At 45.2% G+C, this 27,473-nt stretch overlaps 1 long non-coding RNA gene across 1 annotated transcript in view; it reads right to left on the bottom strand.

Annotated features, from left to right (window-relative positions):
* Positions 1–17,523: 17,523 nt before the first annotated feature.
* LOC140692838 (uncharacterized) overlaps positions 17,524–27,473 on the bottom strand; it is a 49,281-nt gene continuing 39,331 nt past the window's right edge. Inside the window, exon 15 of the long non-coding RNA XR_012068442.1 lies at positions 17,524–17,681. This is a non-coding gene — a long non-coding RNA (uncharacterized lncRNA). The remainder of the gene's footprint in view (positions 17,682–27,473) is intronic.

The following is a 27,473-nucleotide window of genomic DNA, read 5'->3' on the forward strand; positions in this document are numbered from 1 at the left end:
GAGATAAAGAAACAAACAATGTTTGAAAAGTTATGTGTAGAAAAATCAGACTGAAACTTGCTGAAAGCCAAGATAGAATCATCTAGGCGAATTCAGGAAGTACACAGCGTCCAAAAGAGGTGGAATCCCAATAGACTTAGCAGCAGCTGTATGATCCAAATCAACAAAGTTCATGAGCATCCCAGTGATTTAAAATGCGCCTGGAGGAAAGCAACATAGTCACAAGAGAACCTCCAGAGGGGTTTCAGCTGCTATCTCAGCAGCAATATTGCAGGACAGGGAGGAGTGCCAGGACATAGACCATAGCTTGAATGGCAAAATGCTGCCATCTAGGGTAGCCTATGCCACATGACCACCATTTCTAATAACAGCAGAGCTAGAGAATGCCACAGACCTGCAAATCTTAAAAGAATTCAGCAGTTCGAAACTTATCCTAAAAGAAAGGTTGAGAATTCTCCCCTGAAGGGATAAGCAGCAAGATGAAATGGAAAGAAGAAAACCCTTATTGGAAATGCAAGAAGAGCATGAGTGGAAAAGAAGAAACAAGAAGAAGGCAAGGAGGACATCAAAACCCTAAAGATGGGAGAGGGAAGCAGGAAATCATAGGGGATTGGAAGCACTCTCTTAAGGGAGTCAGCTTATATGACTCTCTGTTGGAAGCAAACGGAGAGATGCATGGCCTGACGTGTTTGCAAAGCAAACGAGAAGCAGACCAAGAAAGAATCAAACAAACAAACAACACAAAAAGGGTAGGGTAACATGAATATTCAAAAGAAATTACTCAAGGTGATGTCAAGGATCATTCAGTACGCATCGACCCAGTATCGCGGCTTGAATGTACTCAGCACACCTGTATTCGGAAATCAGAGGCGTGCATTTATATTCGTAAATATTGATTCATATGAGCATATCGTGACCTAACCCAAATGCCGATTTGGAATCCAATGGATTCCTAGTCCGTGATATAGACTTGCAAGTCTTCCAACAGGATGAATGAATGCCATATCCTACACTACGTGGAGTAGAAATGGCACAAGCCTATAACGAGGAAAATAGCTCCGCAAAAGTGTACTAAGATCAAAAGAGACAGGCAGTAAAGTGCACATTGGGGATTGTATCATTCCTAGGAATTTCAGCCCCCTTGAAACAAATGGATAGATGTCCCGTGAATGCGGGTGTTTCAGCAGAAATCAACCGACGGCTATGTATTGCGGGTGTGCCCATATTACAGGAACAATAGTTTCCCTTAGTGGGTCTCTGTGTACTGTGAACTGTTAGAAAGTTTAAAGACGTGTGAAACATTCAACTGAAAATGGACACACTTCCCTCCGTTGCTACAGTGCATACAGATCTGAACAAAAGGAAAGAGGGAAGAACAAAGGCCCATGGGACGCTAGTGGGTAGAATCACATTTACCTTAGGAACCTCTCGTCGGATGCAGCCCCTCCCCCAGCACTGACAAGATGCAGCAGCCATTGGGGATGGCAGTTAGCGGTTGGATTCCAGGTGGAATGTTGGTGTGTACCGCGAGGCTTGTTGTGGCTGGTGGATCCTAGGTAACCGGGCAGAGTTCTGTGGGTGGATCAGTGCGATGGAGGGGCTGCCGCCCTCTGTGGAGCTTGGCTTAGGTCTTTGGTCCGGGAAGCTGTGTCAGTTCGAGATACTGCTGCTGCCCAAAGACCTGAGTTCACGGGTCAGTTTCCAGAACCTGAAAGGGCAGACAGTGGAAGATCTGCCTGTCTTCAGCTTACTGGAGAGGCTCCGAGGTCCTTTCAGACTTGCCCAGTCCTGTTGAAGTCGACTTTATGGGAGACACGAAGAGAAGCTGGCCGAAAACATGGCTGCACGGATTGAGGAGAGATGCGAACACATTGATGAGAGATGTTCTGCTACAATACAGAATACTGGCCTGGAGACAGCTGTAGAGGATAGCAGGCTCGAAAGGCATTCATGAGACATATTGAACCTCGCTGATACTAGCAGAAACATACGGAGGGCCACCGTGGACTGGAGGAAGTTCCTCAATTCTCTGCTCCAAGAACGGGTCCAAGATCCCTGACGTCTAAAGAGAAGAGATGGCAGAGATGATAAAAACGCTCATGTTCTTGAAAGAGGTCAGATAATCCACACGACCCAAGGGGCAATTCCAAGCCATTCAGATCAAAGTGCACCAAGCCCAGGTAAGCCTTTTCCCAGGTTTGGGCCTAGCTATCAAGCACTTGCTCTTCCCTCCCCTCCACTCAGGCATCCATTTTGAGGGATCAGTACCTGAGCTGCAATGAAGCCAGTAAGAGAAGAGCAAGCCCCTCCTAGAATCAGAGTTCCTCTAGCTTCATCCTCTGTGAACAACAGGGAACCCCATAAAGGTCAAATACTCTCGTATGAAATAGATAGGAATTGAATACTTAGCTCCCACAAAGAAACGATGGCCTTCCGCTAGATTCAGCAAATGCTGGGATTATGTCCTCTCTGGGGTGAAGGGAGTGTGGTAAGTGAGGGGAATCTTTGACTGAACTTGAATCTGTATTAGGCCTCCGTTTTTCAAGACAGTCTAGGTAAATATTAGAAGTCAGATAGTGAACGGAACTGTAAAAGTCGCCAATGACGTGAAAGACACAGCTTATGTGGACCGTCTTTCAATTGAGTCAAGCCCCCGGGGGCAATCTATCATGGGGGTGCAGACTTGGTTGCATTCAAGTGCTTTACCCAACATGATCGGATGATTAAGCGTTCTCATCACTGATAGAAGAACACCTGGTTCTCAGTAGCCTAGCATAGCTGCAGCAGGGTTCTCATAGCTATAATGCCTCTAGGTTCTTTGGATTCAAAGCTAAATGTATATATTTAGTTCGTTTCCTCTTGTATTTTCCTTGAGAGGGATGTTACACCTTGAAATGCCAACATTGACCAGTAGGTGTCATCGGGACTAAAGGGCACCACATGCACAAGGGAATCCAAGCTTGGGGGTTATTTCATGTTTCCATTAGTTATTTCATGGTTCCTGTTGGTTTCGGAGGCTTCAACAGTAAAGAGCTGACATGACCCCTTTAACAGTTCGGACTGCTAGTTTGCATTCTATCTGTCTATGTTTTCCTTAGAGCTGACAAAATGTTACCGAAATTGACAAGTCTGGCTTCTAGGTCGATTTAGTATGTTTCAGAAACTAACTTCATTTTTGTATAACTCCCAAAACATTTATATCAATTCTATTAAATTTTTAAAGACTGCAAATGAGATATCAACACAATGTCAAAACTGGAGTCTTCGGACAACCCCTCCCACCACGGCTGTATAGAAACCAAGAGATAAAAAGAAATCACATTTCTGTGAAATGTATCTGGAAAGTGTTGATTCATCGATGCCCAGTTGACAGAGAAGCAGTGCAACCTGCGCTCACTCGCTCCCATGAACACAGCAATGGAAACATCCACTCACCCAGCCCTTGGCACAGGACACTTGCCGAAGAGAGGTCTGTTACTTCCAAAGACAGGATGAGGCCTCAGAACACCTGGAAGCAGGAGAAGGAAAAGCAGGGAATGGATACCAGTGCATGGTCTGAGCCCTGTTGATGGAGCAGTAAAGGTGAAACTCTCTTTAACTTGGACGCACACTCTCAAGCGGACAGGAGACATGGGATTGAAGGTGATGCGCTGAGTGTTAGAAGAGTGCACAGCAGATGCTTGGCTGACAGAACTCAAAGAATCCAGTGCAAAATATCCCCACAGTTGATTCTGAGACCAAGCTCCGAGCTGCCAAATTTGAGGTAGCAGAGGCAGCGTTCAGGGAGGGATAGGGCTACGGATGGTGGCACACGCTGAGTCTCAGGGATCTGGAGTGTGTTGTGGGATGTGGTGGGTCCTATCAAGAGAGCAAACCGACCTGTGGCCCCAATGAGCAAGCAACCACCCTGGCGCGCGCAGTTGAAATTATCGATATGTCCCATGGCCACACCCAGTGCATCTGCAGGACCAGAGACCAATTTGGCATTTTGCCAATAGAGCATGTGTGGGGCTGAATCAGAGATATTGTGCATCGGGTCTGAGGGATCCAGGGGGCCTTGGGTTTGAATTCAGAATGAAAAGCCTTAGGATCTGCTACATTCATAACCTGGGCTGTGATTATGGTTTGGTTTGAGGCACAGGATGTGCAACAGCTCTGTGGTTGGCTTCGTGCACCCGTGCCACAAGGATGAGAGGACAAGGAAGTGTGGTCCAAGACCACAGCGTGAGAAGAGGAAGGATTTCCTTCAGTTTATCTCTCAAAAGCGGATGCTACATTTTGGATGGCACCGGCACGGTTCGGCAGCGAGGACACCAAGTTCGGGCTGCGGGATCATTCCAGCAGGCCCTGATGTGTGACATCCATAGATATGCTTCCACTGGTGTTTCTGTAGACAGAGAAGCTCTTGGAAGAACTGGTTTCAGTGGGACATTCCCGTGGCACTACAAAGCACAAGCGCACTCACACTCTGCTCTTCTGGAAACACTCCAAAATAACAGAGAGTAGAATGCAGAGCTGAGAACCTTTAGAAGCTCCATTTCCACCAGAGGAAGTGTCCTGTGCTCTTTCAGATTTGTGAGATAAGCGTAATCAAAATGAGGTTATCCTAATCGAAATAGTATGGGGGGTTCATCACAACAAAGGCAACACCAGCAATTGGAGATAGACCAGACAACACACACAGGAACAGGACATGGCATCAATGTCTAGGAAAATTTGTCCTCACAGAAATCCCATGCAATTGTGTAGAGCCAAGTGTCTAAAGTTTTCACTTAACCAAGCCCTAGAAGTCTACATTAGATACCTGAAATTACCTGACCAGTAGAGATGAAGAAATACAGTAAAAGGAAAAGGAAGTACCATTTTCAGTTCCAAAGAGATTGAAGGCCCTAAAGATAAGCTTTCAGACAACTAGACTGCAAAACGCTCTCCAGAGCAAGTATTGAAAATGGAGGTGAGGGAAACACTGAAGAACAACAGTGTCTCAGAATCACAAAAGGCAGAATACCAGAAAAGGGGAAGAGAAAGCCTAAAGACGAGCCAAATAATCTCAGAAAACTCAGTGGATGAGAAAATATCAGGGCTAACATTCCGTCCTAAGCAGACGAGATATTGCAGAGGGACGCGTGAATGACTTTGAAGACAGGGGAACAGAAATCCCTCGGTCAGAAGCACACATAGGAAAGCAAGTGCAAACCAATGAAAACATTGCTGTTGAATCCTGGTTGAAGACAAGGCATGAAAGACTAAAATTCGAAAGAGTCCCAGATGGAAAAGCAAGAGATAAAGAAACAAACAATGTTTGAAAAGTTATGTGTAGAAAAATCAGACTGAAACTTGCTGAAAGCCAAGATAGAATCATCTAGGCGAATTCAGGAAGTACACAGCGTCCAAAAGAGGTGGAATCCCAATAGACTTAGCAGCAGCTGTATGATCCAAATCAACAAAGTTCATGAGCATCCCAGTGATTTAAAATGCGCCTGGAGGAAAGCAACATAGTCACAAGAGAACCTCCAGAGGGGTTTCAGCTGCTATCTCAGCAGCAATATTGCAGGACAGGGAGGAGTGCCAGGACATAGACCATAGCTTGAATGGCAAAATGCTGCCATCTAGGGTAGCCTATGCCACATGACCACCATTTCTAATAACAGCAGAGCTAGAGAATGCCACAGACCTGCAAATCTTAAAAGAATTCAGCAGTTCGAAACTTATCCTAAAAGAAAGGTTGAGAATTCTCCCCTGAAGGGATAAGCAGCAAGATGAAATGGAAAGAAGAAAACCCTTATTGGAAATGCAAGAAGAGCATGAGTGGAAAAGAAGAAACAAGAAGAAGGCAAGGAGGACATCAAAACCCTAAAGATGGGAGAGGGAAGCAGGAAATCATAGGGGATTGGAAGCACTCTCTTAAGGGAGTCAGCTTATATGACTCTCTGTTGGAAGCAAACGGAGAGATGCATGGCCTGACGTGTTTGCAAAGCAAACGAGAAGCAGACCAAGAAAGAATCAAACAAACAAACAACACAAAAAGGGTAGGGTAACATGAATATTCAAAAGAAATTACTCAAGGTGATGTCAAGGATCATTCAGTACGCATCGACCCAGTATCGCGGCTTGAATGTACTCAGCACACCTGTATTCGGAAATCAGAGGCGTGCATTTATATTCGTAAATATTGATTCATATGAGCATATCGTGACCTAACCCAAATGCCGATTTGGAATCCAATGGATTCCTAGTCCGTGATATAGACTTGCAAGTCTTCCAACAGGATGAATGAATGCCATATCCTACACTACGTGGAGTAGAAATGGCACAAGCCTATAACGAGGAAAATAGCTCCGCAAAAGTGTACTAAGATCAAAAGAGACAGGCAGTAAAGTGCACATTGGGGATTGTATCATTCCTAGGAATTTCAGCCCCCTTGAAACAAATGGATAGATGTCCCGTGAATGCGGGTGTTTCAGCAGAAATCAACCGACGGCTATGTATTGCGGGTGTGCCCATATTACAGGAACAATAGTTTCCCTTAGTGGGTCTCTGTGTACTGTGAACTGTTAGAAAGTTTAAAGACGTGTGAAACATTCAACTGAAAATGGACACACTTCCCTCCGTTGCTACAGTGCATACAGATCTGAACAAAAGGAAAGAGGGAAGAACAAAGGCCCATGGGACGCTAGTGGGTAGAATCACATTTACCTTAGGAACCTCTCGTCGGATGCAGCCCCTCCCCCAGCACTGACAAGATGCAGCAGCCATTGGGGATGGCAGTTAGCGGTTGGATTCCAGGTGGAATGTTGGTGTGTACCGCGAGGCTTGTTGTGGCTGGTGGATCCTAGGTAACCGGGCAGAGTTCTGTGGGTGGATCAGTGCGATGGAGGGGCTGCCGCCCTCTGTGGAGCTTGGCTTAGGTCTTTGGTCCGGGAAGCTGTGTCAGTTCGAGATACTGCTGCTGCCCAAAGACCTGAGTTCACGGGTCAGTTTCCAGAACCTGAAAGGGCAGACAGTGGAAGATCTGCCTGTCTTCAGCTTACTGGAGAGGCTCCGAGGTCCTTTCAGACTTGCCCAGTCCTGTTGAAGTCGACTTTATGGGAGACACGAAGAGAAGCTGGCCGAAAACATGGCTGCACGGATTGAGGAGAGATGCGAACACATTGATGAGAGATGTTCTGCTACAATAGAGAATACTGGCCTGGAGACAGCTGTAGAGGATAGCAGGCTCGAAAGGCATTCATGAGACATATTGAACCTCGCTGATACTAGCAGAAACATACGGAGGGCCACCGTGGACTGGAGGAAGTTCCTCAATTCTCTGCTCCAAGAACGGGTCCAAGATCCCTGACGTCTAAAGAGAAGAGATGGCAGAGATGATAAAAACGCTCATGTTCTTGAAAGAGGTCAGATAATCCACACGACCCAAGGGGCAATTCCAAGCCATTCAGATCAAAGTGCACCAAGCCCAGGTAAGCCTTTTCCCAGGTTTGGGCCTAGCTATCAAGCACTTGCTCTTCCCTCCCCTCCACTCAGGCATCCATTTTGAGGGATCAGTACCTGAGCTGCAATGAAGCCAGTAAGAGAAGAGCAAGCCCCTCCTAGAATCAGAGTTCCTCTAGCTTCATCCTCTGTGAACAACAGGGAACCCCATAAAGGTCAAATACTCTCGTATGAAATAGATAGGAATTGAATACTTAGCTCCCACAAAGAAACGATGGCCTTCCGCTAGATTCAGCAAATGCTGGGATTATGTCCTCTCTGGGGTGAAGGGAGTGTGGTAAGTGAGGGGAATCTTTGACTGAACTTGAATCTGTATTAGGCCTCCGTTTTTCAAGACAGTCTAGGTAAATATTAGAAGTCAGATAGTGAACGGAACTGTAAAAGTCGCCAATGACATGAAAGACACAGCTTATGTGGACCGTCTTTCAATTGTGTCAAGCCCTCGGGGGCAATCTATCATGGGGGTGCAGACTTGGTTGCATTCAAGTGCTTTACCCAACATGATCGGATGATTAAGCGTTCTCATCACTGATAGAAGAACACCTGGTTCTCAGTAGCCTAGCATAGCTGCAGCAGGGTTCTCATAGCTATAATGCCTCTAGGTTCTTTGGATTCAAAGCTAAATGTATATATTTAGTTCGTTTCCTCTTGTATTTTCCTTGAGAGGGATGTTACACCTTGAAATGCCAACATTGACCAGTAGGTGTCATCGGGACTAAAGGGCACCACATGCACAAGGGAATCCAAGCTTGGGGGTTATTTCATGTTTCCATTAGTTATTTCATGGTTCCTGTTGGTTTCGGAGGCTTCAACAGTAAAGAGCTGACATGACCCCTTTAACAGTTCGGACTGCTAGTTTGCATTCTATCTGTCTATGTTTTCCTTAGAGCTGACAAAATGTTACCGAAATTGACAAGTCTGGCTTCTAGGTCGATTTAGTATGTTTCAGAAACTAACTTCATTTTCGTATAACTCCCAAAACATTTATATCAACTCTATTAAATTTTTAAAGACTGCAAATGAGATATCAACACAATGTCAAAACTGGAGTCTTCGGACAACCCCTCCCACCACGGCTGTATAGAAACCAAGAGATAAAAAGAAATCACATTTCTGTGAAATGTATCTGGAAAGTGTTGATTCATCGATGCCCAGTTGACAGAGAAGCAGTGCAACCTGCGCTCACTCGCTCCCATGAACACAGCAATGGAAATATCCACTCACCCAGCCCTTGGCACAGGACACTTGCCGAAGAGAGGTCTGTTACTTCCAAAGACAGGATGAGGCCTCAGAACACCTGGAAGCAGGAGAAGGAAAAGCAGGGAATGGATACCAGTGCATGGTCTGAGCCCTGTTGATGGAGCAGTAAAGGTGAAACTCTCTTTAACTTGGACGCACACTCACAAGCGGACAGGAGACATGGGATTGAAGGTGATGCGCTGAGTGTTAGAAGAGTGCACAGCAGATGCTTGGCTGACAGAACTCAAAGAATCCAGTGCAAAATATCCCCACAGTTGATTCTGAGACCAAGCTCCGAGCTGCCAAATTTGAGGTAGCAGAGGCAGCGTTCAGGGAGGGATAGGGCTACGGATGGTGGCACACGCTGAGTCTCAGGGATCTGGAGTGCGTTGTGGGATGTGGTGGGTCCTATCAAGAGAGCAAACCGACCTGTGGCCCCAATGAGCAAGCAACCACCCTGGCGCGCGCAGTTGAAATTATCGATATGTCCCATGGCCACACCCAGTGCATCTGCAGACCAGAGACCAATTTGGCATTTTGCCAATAGAGCATGTGTGGGGCTGAATCAGAGATATTGTGCATCGGGTCTGAGGGATCCAGGGGGCCTTGGGTTTGAATTCAGAATGAAAAGCCTTAGGATCTGCTACATTCATAACCTGGGCTGTGATAATGGTTTGGTTTGAGGCACCGGATGTGCAACAGCTCTGTGGTTGGCTTCGTGCACCCGTGCCACAAGGATGAGAGGACAAGGAAGTGTGGTCCAAGACCACAGCGTGAGAAGAGGAAGGATTTCCTTCAGTTTATCTCTCAAAAGCGGATGCTACATTTTGGATGGCACCGGCACGGTTCGGCAGCGAGGACACCAAGTTCGGGCTGCGGGATCATTCCAGCAGGCCCTGATGTGTGACATCCATAGATATGCTTCCACTGGTGTTTCTGTAGACAGAGAAGCTCTTGGAAGAACTGGTTTCAGTGGGACATTCCCGTGGCACTACAAAGCACAAGCACACTCACACTCTGCTCTTCTGGAAACACTCCAAAATAACAGAGAGTAGAATGCAGAGCTGAGAACCTTTAGAAGCTCCATTTCCACCAGAGGAAGTGTCCTGTGCTCTTTCAGATTTGTGAGATAAGCGTAATCAAAATGAGGTTATCCTAATCGAAATAGTATGGGGGGTTCATCACAACAAAGGCAACACCAGCAATTGGAGATAGACCAGACAACACACACAGGAACAGGACATGGCATCAATGTCTAGGAAAATTTGTCCTCACAGAAATCCCATGCAATTGTGTAGAGCCAAGTGTCTAAAGTTTTCACTTAACCAAGCCCTAGAAGTCTACATTAGATACCTGAAATTACCTGACCAGTAGAGATGAAGAAATACAGTAAAAGGAAAAGGAAGTACCATTTTCAGTTCCAAAGAGATTGAAGGCCCTAAAGATAAGCTTTCAGACAACTAGACTGCAAAACGCTCTCCAGAGCAAGTATTGAAAATGGAGTTGAGGGAAACACTGAAGAACAACAGTGTCTCAGAATCACAAAAGGCAGAATACCAGAAAAGGGGAAGAGAAAGCCTAAAGACGAGCCAAATAATATCAGAAAACTCAGTGGATGAGAAAATATCAGGGCTAACATTCCGTCCTAAGCAGACGAGATATTGCAGAGGGACGCGTGAATGACTTTGAAGACAGGGGAACAGAAATCCCTCGGTCAGAAGCACACATAGGAAAGCAAGTGCAAACCAATGAAAACATTGCTGTTGAATCCTGGTTGAAGACAAGGCATGAAAGACTAAAATTCGAAAGAGTCCCAGATGGAAAAGCAAGAGATAAAGAAACAAACAATGTTTGAAAAGTTATGTGTAGAAAAATCAGACTGAAACTTGCTGAAAGCCAAGATAGAATCATCTAGGCGAATTCAGGAAGTACACAGCGTCCAAAAGAGGTGGAATCCCAATAGACTTAGCAGCAGCTGTATGATCCAAATCAACAAAGTTCATGAGCATCCCAGTGATTTAAAATGCGCCTGGAGGAAAGCAACATAGTCACAAGAGAACCTCCAGAGGGGTTTCAGCTGCTATCTCAGCAGCAATATTGCAGGACAGGGAGGAGTGCCAGGACATAGACCATAGCTTGAATGGCAAAATGCTGCCATCTAGGGTAGCCTATGCCACATGACCACCATTTCTAATAACAGCAGAGCTAGAGAATGCCACAGACCTGCAAATCTTAAAAGAATTCAGCAGTTCGAAACTTATCCTAAAAGAAAGGTTGAGAATTCTCCCCTGAAGGGATAAGCAGCAAGATGAAATGGAAAGAAGAAAACCCTTATTGGAAATGCAAGAAGAGCATGAGTGGAAAAGAAGAAACAAGAAGAAGGCAAGGAGGACATCAAAACCCTAAAGATGGGAGAGGGAAGCAGGAAATCATAGGGGATTGGAAGCACTCTCTTAAGGGAGTCAGCTTATATGACTCTCTGTTGGAAGCAAACGGAGAGATGCATGGCCTGACGTGTTTGCAAAGCAAACGAGAAGCAGACCAAGAAAGAATCAAACAAACAAACAACACAAAAAGGGTAGGGTAACATGAATATTCAAAAGAAATTACTCAAGGTGATGTCAAGGATCATTCAGTACGCATCGACCCAGTATCGCGGCTTGAATGTACTCAGCACACCTGTATTCGGAAATCAGAGGCGTGCATTTATATTCGTAAATATTGATTCATATGAGCATATCGTGACCTAACCCAAATGCCGATTTGGAATCCAATGGATTCCTAGTCCGTGATATAGACTTGCAAGTCTTCCAACAGGATGAATGAATGCCATATCCTACACTACGTGGAGTAGAAATGGCACAAGCCTATAACGAGGAAAATAGCTCCGCAAAAGTGTACTAAGATCAAAAGAGACAGGCAGTAAAGTGCACATTGGGGATTGTATCATTCCTAGGAATTTCAGCCCCCTTGAAACAAATGGATAGATGTCCCGTGAATGCGGGTGTTTCAGCAGAAATCAACCGACGGCTATGTATTGCGGGTGTGCCCATATTACAGGAACAATAGTTTCCCTTAGTGGGTCTCTGTGTACTGTGAACTGTTAGAAAGTTTAAAGACGTGTGAAACATTCAACTGAAAATGGACACACTTCCCTCCGTTGCTACAGTGCATACAGATCTGAACAAAAGGAAAGAGGGAAGAACAAAGGCCCATGGGACGCTAGTGGGTAGAATCACATTTACCTTAGGAACCTCTCGTCGGATGCAGCCCCTCCCCCAGCACTGACAAGATGCAGCAGCCATTGGGGATGGCAGTTAGCGGTTGGATTCCAGGTGGAATGTTGGTGTGTACCGCGAGGCTTGTTGTGGCTGGTGGATCCTAGGTAACCGGGCAGAGTTCTGTGGGTGGATCAGTGCGATGGAGGGGCTGCCGCCCTCTGTGGAGCTTGGCTTAGGTCTTTGGTCCAGGAAGCTGTGTCAGTTCGAGATACTGCTGCTGCCCAAAGACCTGAGTTCATGGGTCAGTTTCCAGAACCTGAAAGGGCAGACAGTGGAAGATCTGCCTGTCTTCAGCTTACTGGAGAGGCTCCGAGGTCCTTTCAGACTTGCCCAGTCCTGTTGAAGTCGACTTTATGGGAGACACGAAGAGAAGCTGGCCGAAAACATGGCTGCACGGATTGAGGAGAGATGCGAACACATTGATGAGAGATGTTCTGCTACAATAGAGAATACTGGCCTGGAGACAGCTGTAGAGGATAGCAGGCTCGAAAGGCATTCATGAGACATATTGAACCTCGCTGATACTAGCAGAAACATACGGAGGGCCACCGTGGACTGGAGGAAGTTCCTCAATTCTCTGCTCCAAGAACGGGTCCAAGATCCCTGACGTCTAAAGAGAAGAGATGGCAGAGATGATAAAAACGCTCATGTTCTTGAAAGAGGTCAGATAATCCACACGACCCAAGGGGCAATTCCAAGCCATTCAGATCAAAGTGCACCAAGCCCAGGTAAGCCTTTTCCCAGGTTTGGGCCTAGCTATCAAGCACTTGCTCTTCCCTCCCCTCCACTCAGGCATCCATTTTGAGGGATCAGTACCTGAGCTGCAATGAAGCCAGTAAGAGAAGAGCAAGCCCCTCCTAGAATCAGAGTTCCTCTAGCTTCATCCTCTGTGAACAACAGGGAACCCCATAAAGGTCAAATACTCTCGTATGAAATAGATAGGAATTGAATACTTAGCTCCCACAAAGAAACGATGGCCTTCCGCTAGATTCAGCAAATGCTGGGATTATGTCCTCTCTGGGGTGAAGGGAGTGTGGTAAGTGAGGGGAATCTTTGACTGAACTTGAATCTGTATTAGGCCTCCGTTTTTCAAGACAGTCTAGGTAAATATTAGAAGTCAGATAGTGAACGGAACTGTAAAAGTCGCCAATGACATGAAAGACACAGCTTATGTGGACCGTCTTTCAATTGTGTCAAGCCCTCGGGGGCAATCTATCATGGGGGTGCAGACTTGGTTGCATTCAAGTGCTTTACCCAACATGATCGGATGATTAAGCGTTCTCATCACTGATAGAAGAACACCTGGTTCTCAGTAGCCTAGCATAGCTGCAGCAGGGTTCTCATAGCTATAATGCCTCTAGGTTCTTTGGATTCAAAGCTAAATGTATATATTTAGTTCGTTTCCTCTTGTATTTTCCTTGAGAGGGATGTTACACCTTGAAATGCCAACATTGACCAGTAGGTGTCATCGGGACTAAAGGGCACCACATGCACAAGGGAATCCAAGCTTGGGGGTTATTTCATGTTTCCATTAGTTATTTCATGGTTCCTGTTGGTTTCGGAGGCTTCAACAGTAAAGAGCTGACATGACCCCTTTAACAGTTCGGACTGCTAGTTTGCATTCTATCTGTCTATGTTTTCCTTAGAGCTGACAAAATGTTACCGAAATTGACAAGTCTGGCTTCTAGGTCGATTTAGTATGTTTCAGAAACTAACTTCATTTTCGTATAACTCCCAAAACATTTATATCAACTCTATTAAATTTTTAAAGACTGCAAATGAGATATCAACACAATGTCAAAACTGGAGTCTTCGGACAACCCCTCCCACCACGGCTGTATAGAAACCAAGAGATAAAAAGAAATCACATTTCTGTGAAATGTATCTGGAAAGTGTTGATTCATCGATGCCCAGTTGACAGAGAAGCAGTGCAACCTGCGCTCACTCGCTCCCATGAACACAGCAATGGAAACATCCACTCACCCAGCCCTTGGCACAGGACACTTGCCGAAGAGAGGTCTGTTACTTCCAAAGACAGGATGAGGCCTCAGAACACCTGGAAGCAGGAGAAGGAAAAGCAGGGAATGGATACCAGTGCATGGTCTGAGCCCTGTTGATGGAGCAGTAAAGGTGAAACTCTCTTTAACTTGGACGCACACTCACAAGCGGACAGGAGACATGGGATTGAAGGTGATGCGCTGAGTGTTAGAAGAGTGCACAGCAGATGCTTGGCTGACAGATCTCAAAGAATCCAGTGCAAAATATCCCCACAGTTGATTCTGAGACCAAGCTCCGAGCTGCCAAATTTGAGGTAGCAGAGGCAGCGTTCAGGGAGGGATAGGGCTACGGATGGTGGCACACGCTGAGTCTCAGGGATCTGGAGTGCGTTGTGGAATGTGGTGGGTCCTATCAAGAGAGCAAACCGACCTGTGGCCCCAATGAGCAAGCAACCACCCTGGCGCGCGCAGTTGAAATTATCGATATGTCCCATGGCCACACCCAGTGCATCTGCAGGACCAGAGACCAATTTGGCATTTTGCCAATAGAGCATGTGTGGGGCTGAATCAGAGATATTGTGCATCGGGTCTGAGGGATCCAGGGGGCCTTGGGTTTGAATTCAGAATGAAAAGCCTTAGGATCTGCTACATTCATAACCTGGGCTGTGATAATGGTTTGGTTTGAGGCACCGGATGTGCAACAGCTCTGTGGTTGGCTTCGTGCACCCGTGCCACAAGGATGAGAGGACAAGGAAGTGTGGTCCAAGACCACAGCGTGAGAAGAGGAAGGATTTCCTTCAGTTTATCTCTCAAAAGCGGATGCTACATTTTGGATGGCACCGGCACGGTTCGGCAGCGAGGACACCAAGTTCGGGCTGCGGGATCATTCCAGCAGGCCCTGATGTGTGACATCCATAGATATGCTTCCACTGGTGTTTCTGTAGACAGAGAAGCTCTTGGAAGAACTGGTTTCAGTGGGACATTCCCGTGGCACTACAAAGCACAAGCACACTCACACTCTGCTCTTCTGGAAACACTCCAAAATAACAGAGAGTAGAATGCAGAGCTGAGAACCTTTAGAAGCTCCATTTCCACCAGAGGAAGTGTCCTGTGCTCTTTCAGATTTGTGAGATAAGCGTAATCAAAATGAGGTTATCCTAATCGTAATAGTATGGGGGGTTCATCACAACAAAGGCAACACCAGCAATTGGAGATAGACCAGACAACACACACAGGAACAGGACATGGCATCAATGTCTAGGAAAATTTGTCCTCACAGAAATCCCATGCAATTGTGTAGAGCCAAGTGTCTAAAGTTTTCACTTAACCAAGCCCTAGAAGTCTACATTAGATACCTGAAATTACCTGACCAGTAGAGATGAAGAAATACAGTAAAAGGAAAAGGAAGTACCATTTTCAGTTCCAAAGAGATTGAAGGCCCTAAAGATAAGCTTTCAGACAACTAGACTGCAAAACGCTCTCCAGAGCAAGTATTGAAAATGGAGTTGAGGGAAACACTGAAGAACAACAGTGTCTCAGAATCACAAAAGGCAGAATACCAGAAAAGGGGAAGAGAAAGCCTAAAGACGAGCCAAATAATATCAGAAAACTCAGTGGATGAGAAAATATCAGGGCTAACATTCCGTCCTAAGCAGACGAGATATTGCAGAGGGACGCGTGAATGACTTTGAAGACAGGGGAACAGAAATCCCTCGGTCAGAAGCACACATAGGAAAGCAAGTGCAAACCAATGAAAACATTGCTGTTGAATCCTGGTTGAAGACAAGGCATGAAAGACTAAAATTCGAAAGAGTCCCAGATGGAAAAGCAAGAGATAAAGAAACAAACAATGTTTGAAAAGTTATGTGTAGAAAAATCAGACTGAAACTTGCTGAAAGCCAAGATAGAATCATCTAGGCGAATTCAGGAAGTACACAGCGTCCAAAAGAGGTGGAATCCCAATAGACTTAGCAGCAGCTGTATGATCCAAATCAACAAAGTTCATGAGCATCCCAGTGATTTAAAATGCGCCTGGAGGAAAGCAACATAGTCATAAGAGAACCTCCAGAGGGGTTTCAGCTGCTATCTCAGCAGCAATATTGCAGGACAGGGAGGAGTGCCAGGACATAGACCATAGCTTGAATGGCAAAATGCTGCCATCTAGGGTAGCCTATGCCACATGACCACCATTTCTAATAACAGCAGAGCTAGAGAATGCCACAGACCTGCAAATCTTAAAAGAATTCAGCAGTTCGAAACTTATCCTAAAAGAAAGGTTGAGAATTCTCCCCTGAAGGGATAAGCAGCAAGATGAAATGGAAAGAAGAAAACCCTTATTGGAAATGCAAGAAGAGCATGAGTGGAAAAGAAGAAACAAGAAGAAGGCAAGGAGGACATCAAAACCCTAAAGATGGGAGAGGGAAGCAGGAAATCATAGGGGATTGGAAGCACTCTCTTAAGGGAGTCAGCTTATATGACTCTCTGTTGGAAGCAAACGGAGAGATGCATGGCCTGACGTGTTTGCAAAGCAAACGAGAAGCAGACCAAGAAAGAATCAAACAAACAAACAACACAAAAAGGGTAGGGTAACATGAATATTCAAAAGAAATTACTCAAGGTGATGTCAAGGATCATTCAGTACGCATCGACCCAGTATCGCGGCTTGAATGTACTCAGCACACCTGTATTCGGAAATCAGAGGCGTGCATTTATATTCGTAAATATTGATTCATATGAGCATATCGTGACCTAACCCAAATGCCGATTTGGAATCCAATGGATTCCTAGTCCGTGATATAGACTTGCAAGTCTTCCAACAGGATGAATGAATGCCATATTCTACACTACGTCGAGAAGAAATGGCACAAGCCTATAACAAGGAAAAGTAGCTCCACAAAAGTGTACTAAGATCAAAAGAGACAGGCAGTAAAGTGCACATTGGGGATTGTATCATTCCTAGGAATTTCAGCCCCCTTGAAACAAATGGATAGATGTCCCGTGAATGCGGGTGTTTCAGCAGAAATCAACCGACGGCTATGTATTGCGGGTGTGCCCATATTACAGGAACAATAGTTTCCCTTAGTGGGTCTCTGTGTACTGTGAACTGTTAGAAAGTTTAAAGACGTGTGAAACATTCAACTGAAAATGGACACACTTCCCTCCGTTGCTACAGTGCATACAGATCTGAACAAAAGGAAAGAGGGAAGAACAAAGGCCCATGGGACGCTAGTGGGTAGAATCACATTTACCTTAGGAACCTCTCGTCGGATGCAGCCCCTCCCCCAGCACTGACAAGATGCAGCAGCCATTGGGGATGGCAGTTAGCGGTTGGATTCCAGGTGGAATGTTGGTGTGTACCGCGAGGCTTGTTGTGGCTGGTGGATCCTAGGTAACCGGGCAGAGTTCTGTGGGTGGATCAGTGCGATGGAGGGGCTGCCACCCTCTGTGGAGCTTGGCTTAGGTCTTTGGTCCGGGAAGCTGTGTCAGTTCGAGATACTGCTGCTGCCCAAAGACCTGAGTTCACGGGTCAGTTTCCAGAACCTGAAAGGGCAGACAGTGGAAGATCTGCCTGTCTTCAGCTTACTGGAGAGGCTCCGAGGTCCTTTCAGACTTGCCCAGTCCTGTTGAAGTCGACTTTATGGGAGACACGAAGAGAAGCTGGCCGAAAACATGGCTGCACGGATTGAGGAGAGATGCGAACACATTGATGAGAGATGTTCTGCTACAATACAGAATACTGGCCTGGAGACAGCTGTAGAGGATAGCAGGCTCGAAAGGCATTCATGAGACATATTGAACCTCGCTGATACTAGCAGAAACATACGGAGGGCCACCGTGGACTGGAGGAAGTTCCTCAATTCTCTGCTCCAAGAACGGGTCCAAGATCCCTGACGTCTAAAGAGAAGAGATGGCAGAGATGATAAAAACGCTCATGTTCTTGAAAGAGGTCAGATAATCCACACGACCCAAGGGGCAATTCCAAGCCATTCAGATCAAAGTGCACCAAGCCCAGGTAAGCCTTTTCCCAGGTTTGGGCCTAGCTATCAAGCACTTGCTCTTCCCTCCCCTCCACTCAGGCATCCATTTTGAGGGATCAGTACCTGAGCTGCAATGAAGCCAGTAAGAGAAGAGCAAGCCCCTCCTAGAATCAGAGTTCCTCTAGCTTCATCCTCTGTGAACAACAGGGAACCCCATAAAGGTCAAATACTCTCGTATGAAATAGATAGGAATTGAATACTTAGCTCCCACAAAGAAACGATGGCCTTCCGCTAGATTCAGCAAATGCTGGGTTTATGTCTTCTCTGGGGTGAAGGGAGTGTGGTAAGTGAGTGGATTCTTTGCCTGAATTTGAATATTTATTTATCCTCAGTTTTTCAAAACAGTATTTGTAACTATTATAATTCTCTTATTGAAATGAAGTGTAATTGTTGGCATAGATATGTAGTGACAAATTTTTTGTGGACCATTTTTCCCTTCAGGCATGTACCGGGTGCAAATATGTTGTTGCCATATTTGTCAGGTTTAATTGTGTTTCTCAACATAATTGGATGATTAAACATTCTCATCTTTCATAGAAGAGTACATGATTCTCAATAGCCTAGCAAAACTTTTGCAGTGTTCTCGTATCTTTAATGTCTCTAAGTGCTATTGAAACCAAGCCTATATAAAAATACATTGTTTGGATTTCTTTGTGCTTTCCTAAATAGTAATGTTGCCCCTTGAATCGCCAACATTGACCAGTATGTGCCATTATTAGGAAAGGGCACCACATGAACAATGTAAACCCATGGTTGTGGTTGTTAATGATTCTAAGAATTATTTCATTGTTTTTCTTAGTGTTGGAAGCACCAAGAGAAAAGTGTTGACCTGCCTCCTTCATGAATTTTGGCTGCTAACTAGTATTTTCTGTGTATTTTTCTTATTTGGGTATTTCAAGCTGATACCTAAATATGGCAACTCTGTCTTGTAGTTAGATTTAGTATATTTCTAAAACTATCTTTATTTTGATACACTTCCCATAGTATGTAATTCAATTCTGTTAACTATTTGAAAGTCTGCAATGTAGGTATGTACACATTGTCAGACTTGGAATCTTCGAACACATCCTTCCACAATTGATATAGAGAAAAATAGCTAAACAAGGATCAAGTGTCTGTGAGTTATATCTAAATTGTGTTAATTTATCCATGCCAAACTGGCAGAGTACCAGTGCAAACTTCGCTCACTCTCTCCCATGTATACAGCAAGATAAACATCCACTCTCCCGGCCCTTGGCTCAGGATCCCTGCTGAATAATGGCCAAACATCTCTTACTTCAAAAGTCAGAAAGAATTCTCACATAACCTGGAAAGAGTAGAAGGCAAAGTAGAGAATGGAAATCAGTGCAGGACCTGACCTTTGGTGAAGGAGCAGTAAAGGGGAAACTGTGTTTTACTGGGATGCACACTCTAAAGTGGACAGGTCATTTAAGATGGAAGACGATGCGCTGAGGGTTAAAAGAGTGCATAGTGGACGTTTGATTGACATAACTGAAAGCAATAATCACAAAATTTCTCTGCAATTGATTCCCAGACCAAGACTGCATCTGCCAGTTTTGAGCTAGGAGTGCCTGTGGAATCTGTGTGTTAGGGGTGTGGCTGATGTCACAAATTTATTCCCAGGGGTTTGGAGATTGTTTTGGGCTGTGGTTGGTACTATCTAGAGAACAGATCTGCCTGGGTCCTCTCTTAATATTAAATCTGCTGGCATATGTGTTGTGGATTAGCTTAGTAACCCAGGGCCTTAGTCACAGCATTTTCACATCCACATTATAATTGCTCATTTTCTCCATAAAGGAGAAATGGTCTCAATCAGAGCCATCTTTATCTGGTTTCTAGAATCCAGGGCAATTTAGTGTTGAAATAAGATTCTATAGCCAAAAGATCTGCAACTTTCATAGGCAGGATTGAAATTTCTTATTGTCCAGTGCAGAGGTTTTTGAAATGCTCCATGCTTGCCTTTGAGTTCCCATGCCTTATTGACAAGAGTTCTTGGAGCAGAGATCTGAGGAAAAATAGGAGAATTTGAAGCTTTTCCATCAACCTTGCCTACCACATGCTAATGCAACTATAGTTGTGGTGCTGACCCAGTACTACACTTAGGACCCAATTGTGGCACTGCAGGATTGTTTCAGCAGTTTCTAATGTGTGACATCATTAAATTTGTTTCCACTTTTGTCTTTGTTTGCAGAGAACCTGAGGGAACCCATTATAAAATTTTGACTTTTCCGTGGCAACATTGAGGACGAATGCACTTTCATGAGTGTGTATTGGAACAATTCCCTCTCCACATATCCAGCCTGCAGCCCAGAAACCATTTGGAAACCTCTATTCCAGCAAAAATTAGTAGTCCCAGCACTGTCAGAGCTATGATAAACATTTAACCAAAATGACACTCTGCTAACTTTACTAGAATAGGTTATATTCACCACAACAAAAACCGCAGTAGCAATCATAGATATAACAGGCAACAGACACAGAAGGAATGCATGGCATCATTACATACCAAAAACAATCCTCACAGCATTAAAACTAAATGTGCACAGAAATGATTTCACTTACAAAAGCCGTTCAACTCTATAATAGATAACTGATAATCCTTAACCCATAGCGATAGAGATATATAATAAAGTTAAAAGAACTATTCCAAATTTTCAAAAGACAGGAGTCTCCTGAAAGAACATCCAATGTATTAGACCCCCAAAATTTACTAGAACATGACTTGAAAAGGGAGGACATAAAACACTGAAGGAAATCTTGAGTCTATGAATACAAATGCAGGCTAGTATAAATGGAAAGAGAAACACTTTAGATGAGCCAAATATAATCAGAAAACTCAATGGTGAGAATAGCTAAGCTAAAGACAGTCCAAATCGGACTAGATAATGCACAGGAACAAATAAATGACTTAGAAAACAGGATAATCACAATCACTCAGTCAGAACACGACATAGAAAAGCTAGTGAAAAGCAATGCAAGCAATGCAACTGAAACCTGGGATAAGAGAAAACATACCAGTGTATGACTCATAGGGATCCCACATGGAAAAGAATAAAGACAAATGATTTGAAAAGGTATTTGAAGAAATCAGACTGAAATTTTCTTAAACCAAAGATAGAACCGGCTATCTCAACACAGCAAGCACAGAGCGTCCAAGCATAATGAACCCCAGTAGGCCTAGAACAATATGTATTCTAATTTAAATGGCCAAAATTGATAATAAGGAAATGATTCTAAATGCACCAAAATAGAAACAAGTGCATTGCAAGAGAACTTTTTAATGTCTTCAGCTGATTTCTCAACAGATAGATTGGTATTTTTTTCTTCCCTCTTTCCTTTTGTGTTGATCTCTATTCCAAGAACTGATGAAAGGCAGATTCCTTCAGTCTAAACAAGATGAATGGGCAGAGATTCTAAAAGTGTTCAAGTTCTTGGAAGAGGTCATCAGAATCAACACATCTCAAGGGTCTTTTTCAGAGAATACAAGAGACCATGCACCAAGCCCTGTTTATCCTTTTCCCAGGAGTGGGCCAATGTATTAAGACTTGCTGTTCCTTCACACTCAACCAGCCATGCAGGTATAACCTCAGTCTGCTACTGCAGGAGAATTAGAGCCAGGTCCAATTTTACCAATACTGTAGGGAGAACCTGAGCCTGCTACTGCAGGAGAGACAGCACTGTGTCCCATTTCACCAATCTTTCAAGGAGATCCTAAGCCTACTCCTGCTGGAGACTCAGAGCCGAATCACATTCCACCAGCTGTGTAGGAAGACCATCATGCCTTCACTTGCAATGGATCCAGGAATGTGTCCAATTACACTAGCCTTGTAGGGAGACCTTGAGCCTGTTCCTGCAGGAGAAACAGATCTCTGTCGTATTCCACCATCCCTCCAGGAAGATGCAGGGCCTCCTCCTGCAGGAGACTCAGGAATTGGTCCAATTTCACCAGTCCTGCAGGAAGACTCTGAGCCAATTCCTGCAGGAGACCCAGGACTGGGTCCCATTCCATCAATCATGCACTAAGACCTTGAAGTGGGTCCAATTCCACTAGCCTTGCTGGGTGACCCACAAGCCTGATCCTGCAGGAAAATTAGAGATATGTCATATTCCAGAAGCCCTGCAGGAAGACTGAAAGCCTGCTTCTGCAGGAGACCCAGGAATAGGTCCAAATACGCCAGCCTTGCTGGGAGAGCACAAACCTGATCCTGCAGGTGATACACAGTGAGGTACAATTCCAACAGCCCTGCAGGGATATCCTGAGGCCACTTCGGCAGGAAACACATGACTAGGTCACATTCCAATACCCCAGAAGGGAGACCGTGAGCCTGCTACTCCAGGAAACCCAGAACTTCGTCCCATTCCACCAAACATGCAGTCAAACACTAAGACTGCATCTGCAGAAAACACAGTGCGGGTCACATAACACCAGCCCTGTAGTGAGACTACAAACCTGCTCCTGGGGGAGACCAAGCCATTCACAGAGAATATGAGCCAGCTCCTGCAGAAGAACAAGAGTTGTGTGACATTCTACCAGCTCTGCAGGTAATCCATAGGCTTGCTCCTGCAGGAGACAGACATCCCAGTCCAATTCCATCAGCCTCTCCAGGGAGAACCCCAGCCTCCTCCTGCAGGAGAGCCAGAACTAGATCCCATTCCACCAACCCTGCATGGAAACACTGAGCTTGCTCCTGCAGCATACCCACAGCCAAGTCATATTCAACAAACCCTCCAGGGAGACACTGAGCCTGCAATTGTAAGAGACCCAGGACTGGGACCAATTCCAACAGCTCTCCAGGGAATCCCTCACCTGCTCCCATAGGAGACTAAGAGCCATCAGTTCTGGTGGGGTCCCTGAGCCTGCATCTGCAAAAGAACCACAGGGTGGAGTCACATTCCACCAGCCCTGCAAAGAGAACAGAACCTGCTACTGCAGGAGACACAGGACTATGTCCCATCCCACCAACCTTGCAGGGATACCCTGAGCCTTGGACCAAGGAATGGGACAAATTCTGCTAACCTTCTAGGGAGACCATGAGCTTCTCCTGCAAGAGAACCAGAGATGGGTCATATTACAGTATTCTTCCAGGAAGAACCAAGGCCTGCTCCTGCAGGAGATGCAAGAACAGGCCCAATTCCACCAGCCTGAAGGCAGAGTCCAAATCTGTTCTGGCAGGTGACCTAGAGAAGGGGCCCATTCCACCAGCCCTGCAGGGAGACTCTGAGCCTACTACTACAGGAGACCCAGGAATGGGTCCCACTAAACCAACCCTGAAGGGAGACACAGAATCTACACTTGCAGGAACCACAGAGCCAGGACACATTTCATCAGCCCTGTAGTGACCCCTGAGCTGGGTCCAATTACACTATCCTTGCAAGGAGACTCTGTGCCTACTCCTGAAGCAGAACCAGTGATGGGTCATGTTCCAACAGCCCTGCAGGAAGACCTGGAGCTGCTTCTGCAGAAGACTCAGGACAGGGTCTGATTCCACCATCCCAGCAGTGAGAAAACTAGCCTGCTCCTGCAAGTGACCAAGGTCTGAGTCATATTCAACTAGCCATGCAGGAAGGACATAAGCCTGCTGTTGCAGGAAACTCAGAACCATGTGCCATTCCAGCAACACTGCAAGGAGACTCTGAGCCTGCCCCTGCAGGAAACAGAAACCCAGTCACATTCCACAAGCCCTACAGGGATACCAAAGCCTGTACATGCAGGAGACCCAGGCCTGGGACCAATTCTACCAACCCTGTGGAAAGACCCTGAATCAGCTCTAGCATTAGACTAAGAGCCATGTCACATTCCACCAGCCCTACAGGTAATTTATCAGCCTGCAACCTACACCTTCAAAAGACCCAAGAATTGGACCAATTCCAATGGCACTGCAGGGAGACCATGAGCCATGTCCAATTCCACTAGCCCTTCAGGAAGGCCCCAAGCCTACTCCTGCAGGAGAACCTGAGATTGGTCATGTTGCAACATGAGCCTGCTCCTCCAGGAGACCCAGGACTATGTCCCATCCACCAGCCCTGCAGGGAAACCCTGAGACTGTCCCTTCAGGAGAACCACAACTGGGTCACATTTCACTAGCAATGCAGGGAGACTTAGAGCCTACACCTTCAAGACACCCAAGAATTGGAACAATTCCAGCAGCACTGCAGGGACACCATTAGCCAGGTCCAATTCCACTAGCCCTGCATGTAGACCCCGAGCATGCTCCTGTAAGAGACCCAGCAATGGGTCTCATTCCACAAGTCTTGCAGGGAGAAATTCTGCCTGTTTCTGCAAGAGACCAACAGCTGAGTCACATTTCACCAGCCCTGAAGGGAGACCCCAGTCCTGCACCTGCAAAGGACCTAAGACTGGAACAAAATCGACTAGCCCTGTAGGGGGACCCTGAGCCTGCTTCTGAAAGAGAATCAGAGATGGGTCATATTCCAACAACCCAGCAGGGACAGTCCAAGCCTGCTCCTGCAGGAGTTATAGAGCAGGGTGAAATTGCAAAACCTTGCAGGGACACCCTGAATCTGCTGCTGCAGGAGAAAAATGATGGGGTCTCATTCCACAAGCATTACAAGGATACCCTGAGCCTGGTCTTGCATGAGATCCTGAGCTGGCTCCTTCAGGAGACCCAGGACTGTGTCCCATTCTAACAACCCTGCTGGGGAACCCGAGCCTGCACCTGCAAAACACACAGGACCGTGTCACATCCCACCAGCTTTGCAGACTGTAAGACTAGCCCTACAGGAGACCTAGAACCAGGTTACATTACCAGTCCTGCAGGGAGACCCTGAGCCTGATTTTGTAGCTCCCCCTGCACCTACACACATACTTCTATGAGACCCAGAGCCAATTCAGGCATCACCACCCCTACGGGCTGAGATGTCTCTGCAACCACCAACACTGTCATCTAATTCTAAGAATCAACCCACTCTCAGACCCGAACTTTACTTCCCTTCTCCTGGCATCATTTTTGTTTCTTTTTTCTGTCATTTCCTTGTTTTCTTTCATGTCATTTAGAGTACCATCTATTTTTATGTTTTAAGTTTACCATAATAAAATTTAGATGTTTTTCCATTTTAAATTGTGCAATTCAGGAGCATTAAGTGCATTCACAATGCTGTGTAACCATCGTCACTGTCTAGTTTCAGACTGTTTCTTTCCTCAAAATAAAACCCCGTATCCAAAGCACACATTCTCTTTTCTCCCTCCCCCAACCCCTGACAAGCCCTAATCCTCTTTCTCTCTGTGTGTCTTTCCCTACACTGGATGTTCCCTATCAATGAAATCATACAAAAGATGGCTGTTTGTGTCTGCTCTCATATTTTAACAAGGGATTGGTGTTTTTTTTTTACTTGAAGTAGCATTTTGGTTATTTCAAAGGGAAATCCAGGTGGATTAAATATGAGATATACAAAATGAATATTTTTAGAAACTATGTGCATAATCTCGAGATAGGCACTGCTATTCTATGTGTGAAACCAGAGCCAGGAGGGAGATGCTTAGCTCTTCCTGTGGCAAAACATAACCTAACAAAATAAAAAAAAATAATAATCAAAATCCATGAAAGACAAACCACAACATGGAAATATCATTTTTCATAACCTAAAGTCAGAGAAAGGTTTCACATCCCTGTGGTCCAAAAATATCTTGAAACACTGTGTTCTAAACAGAAACAGAACAAACACATGCAATTCCAACAAGAGGCAATGCAGGTGGCCAGTGTATATTAGAGATGCTCGACCTCTCAAGTGAGAATGCAAGATGTTCACACTTCGGAGACAGCATTGGTCAACATCACACTGGCAGGCCTTTAGCCTGGTGACAACCAGCTCTAGTGACAACATGAGGAGACAGAGGCCACAGTAGATCCCCTGGAGGGAAGAGTGAGCAGACTCTCCTCTCTGGGAGAACAGTATGCAGGATGCATCACAGTTCCACAAGTGCACCACTTTTCGAGCAGTGCTAATGCTTACCGTTGATCATACTAAAATTCTTGCACAATTGTTCAAAGATGTCTTTTCAAGGATGTTCATCACAGTCCTGCTTAAACTACTAGGGAAATGGAAGCAACACTAATGTTCATGGAGAGGGGGCGGGATTCATCAGTTCTGGTTCAGATGGAGGAATGATTGTTGTGCAGCTGGAAAAATGAGTGCTAGGTCTTTACCTGATGTCAAGGAAGCCCTCAGTTTGGATGCCTGTTAATCCATCATCTACATCCAAGATGCCATCTCTATGACCACATATGTGTCAAATCATCATAGATGTAAATGAATCTTGTGGTGTGTGAGAGACAGAGGCAGAGAGAATGAGAGAGATAGAGACTGAGAGATGTTCACCAAACCATTAATGACGGTCACTTCTGGGAGTGGGATTTGCAAATCTCTGCACTTTTCCTTTAGGCAACATTTCAAGCGTTTATAATGTATCTATATTGCTTTACTAATTCTAAGGTATTAAAAGCATATGTTACTTGAGATTCATTCATATTTCATCTATAGAATAAAGTTTATTATTTTTATTTTAAAATATTTGTTACAAGTACAATCAGCATTTATGAGAGTAAAATGATAAATTCTAAAGAATTAAGAATCAGATAAAGAACAAAACTTTTTGGTGACTCAGACACAGGCCAGCTATTTGGCAGTAAATGGCAGGGTGGGACAGGTTTCTCCAGAAGGTTGTGTATGTTCTGAATCAGCATCCAATAGAGGCAAGGAAAAATTACAAGACATGTACGCTGAAAACTACAACAGCTTGTTAAGAGTAATTAAGAAAGACCTAGCCCTATTTTAAAATTTGAAGGAGCCAAAATGGCAGAGTAGACAGACTCACAGCTTGACCTCTCCCACAAATACGCAAAGAATTACATCTACAAAAACATTGAATTGCACAGAAACCTCCTGAACTCTGGTAGAGTGTCTTTTATTTTGAAATACAGGAAGATTCTCACAAAATATGGTAAGGAATAAAAAGAGAAAAGAAAAATTCAGTGCAGAACTGATCCTGCAGGGAAAGAGTAGCATAGGAAGAAAGGCACACTCACACTGGGACACAACCTCTCTAGCTGGGAGATCAGCTAGGAAAGAAGCAGAGCTTCCAAGGTTTGGAGGAGACAGTGGCAACTGCATGGCAGGCAGAACTGGAGAAAACTGACACAGAGGGTCCCTGTGATGACCAGCCCTAGACATGAGCTAGAAGGGATGAGCCAGAACTGGCTACTGGAGTCAGTGAAGAGCCCAGGCAGAGGGCTGGGTCACACTGCAGACAGGCAGCCTCAGGAAACTAGAGGGCAGTGTGAGCTCTGGCTGTGTGTGTGTGTGTGGAACAGAACAGACTGAAACTCTCATAAAAAAGCACCGATGTTGGTATAATGGGGGAGGAATGAAACACAGCTGTGCCAAAGTCACTTTCTCCACTTGGCTCCATT

This window comes from Vicugna pacos, unplaced genomic scaffold, assembly GCF_048564905.1.
Source record: "Vicugna pacos unplaced genomic scaffold, VicPac4 scaffold_18, whole genome shotgun sequence".
Lineage (NCBI taxonomy): Eukaryota > Metazoa > Chordata > Mammalia > Artiodactyla > Camelidae > Vicugna > Vicugna pacos.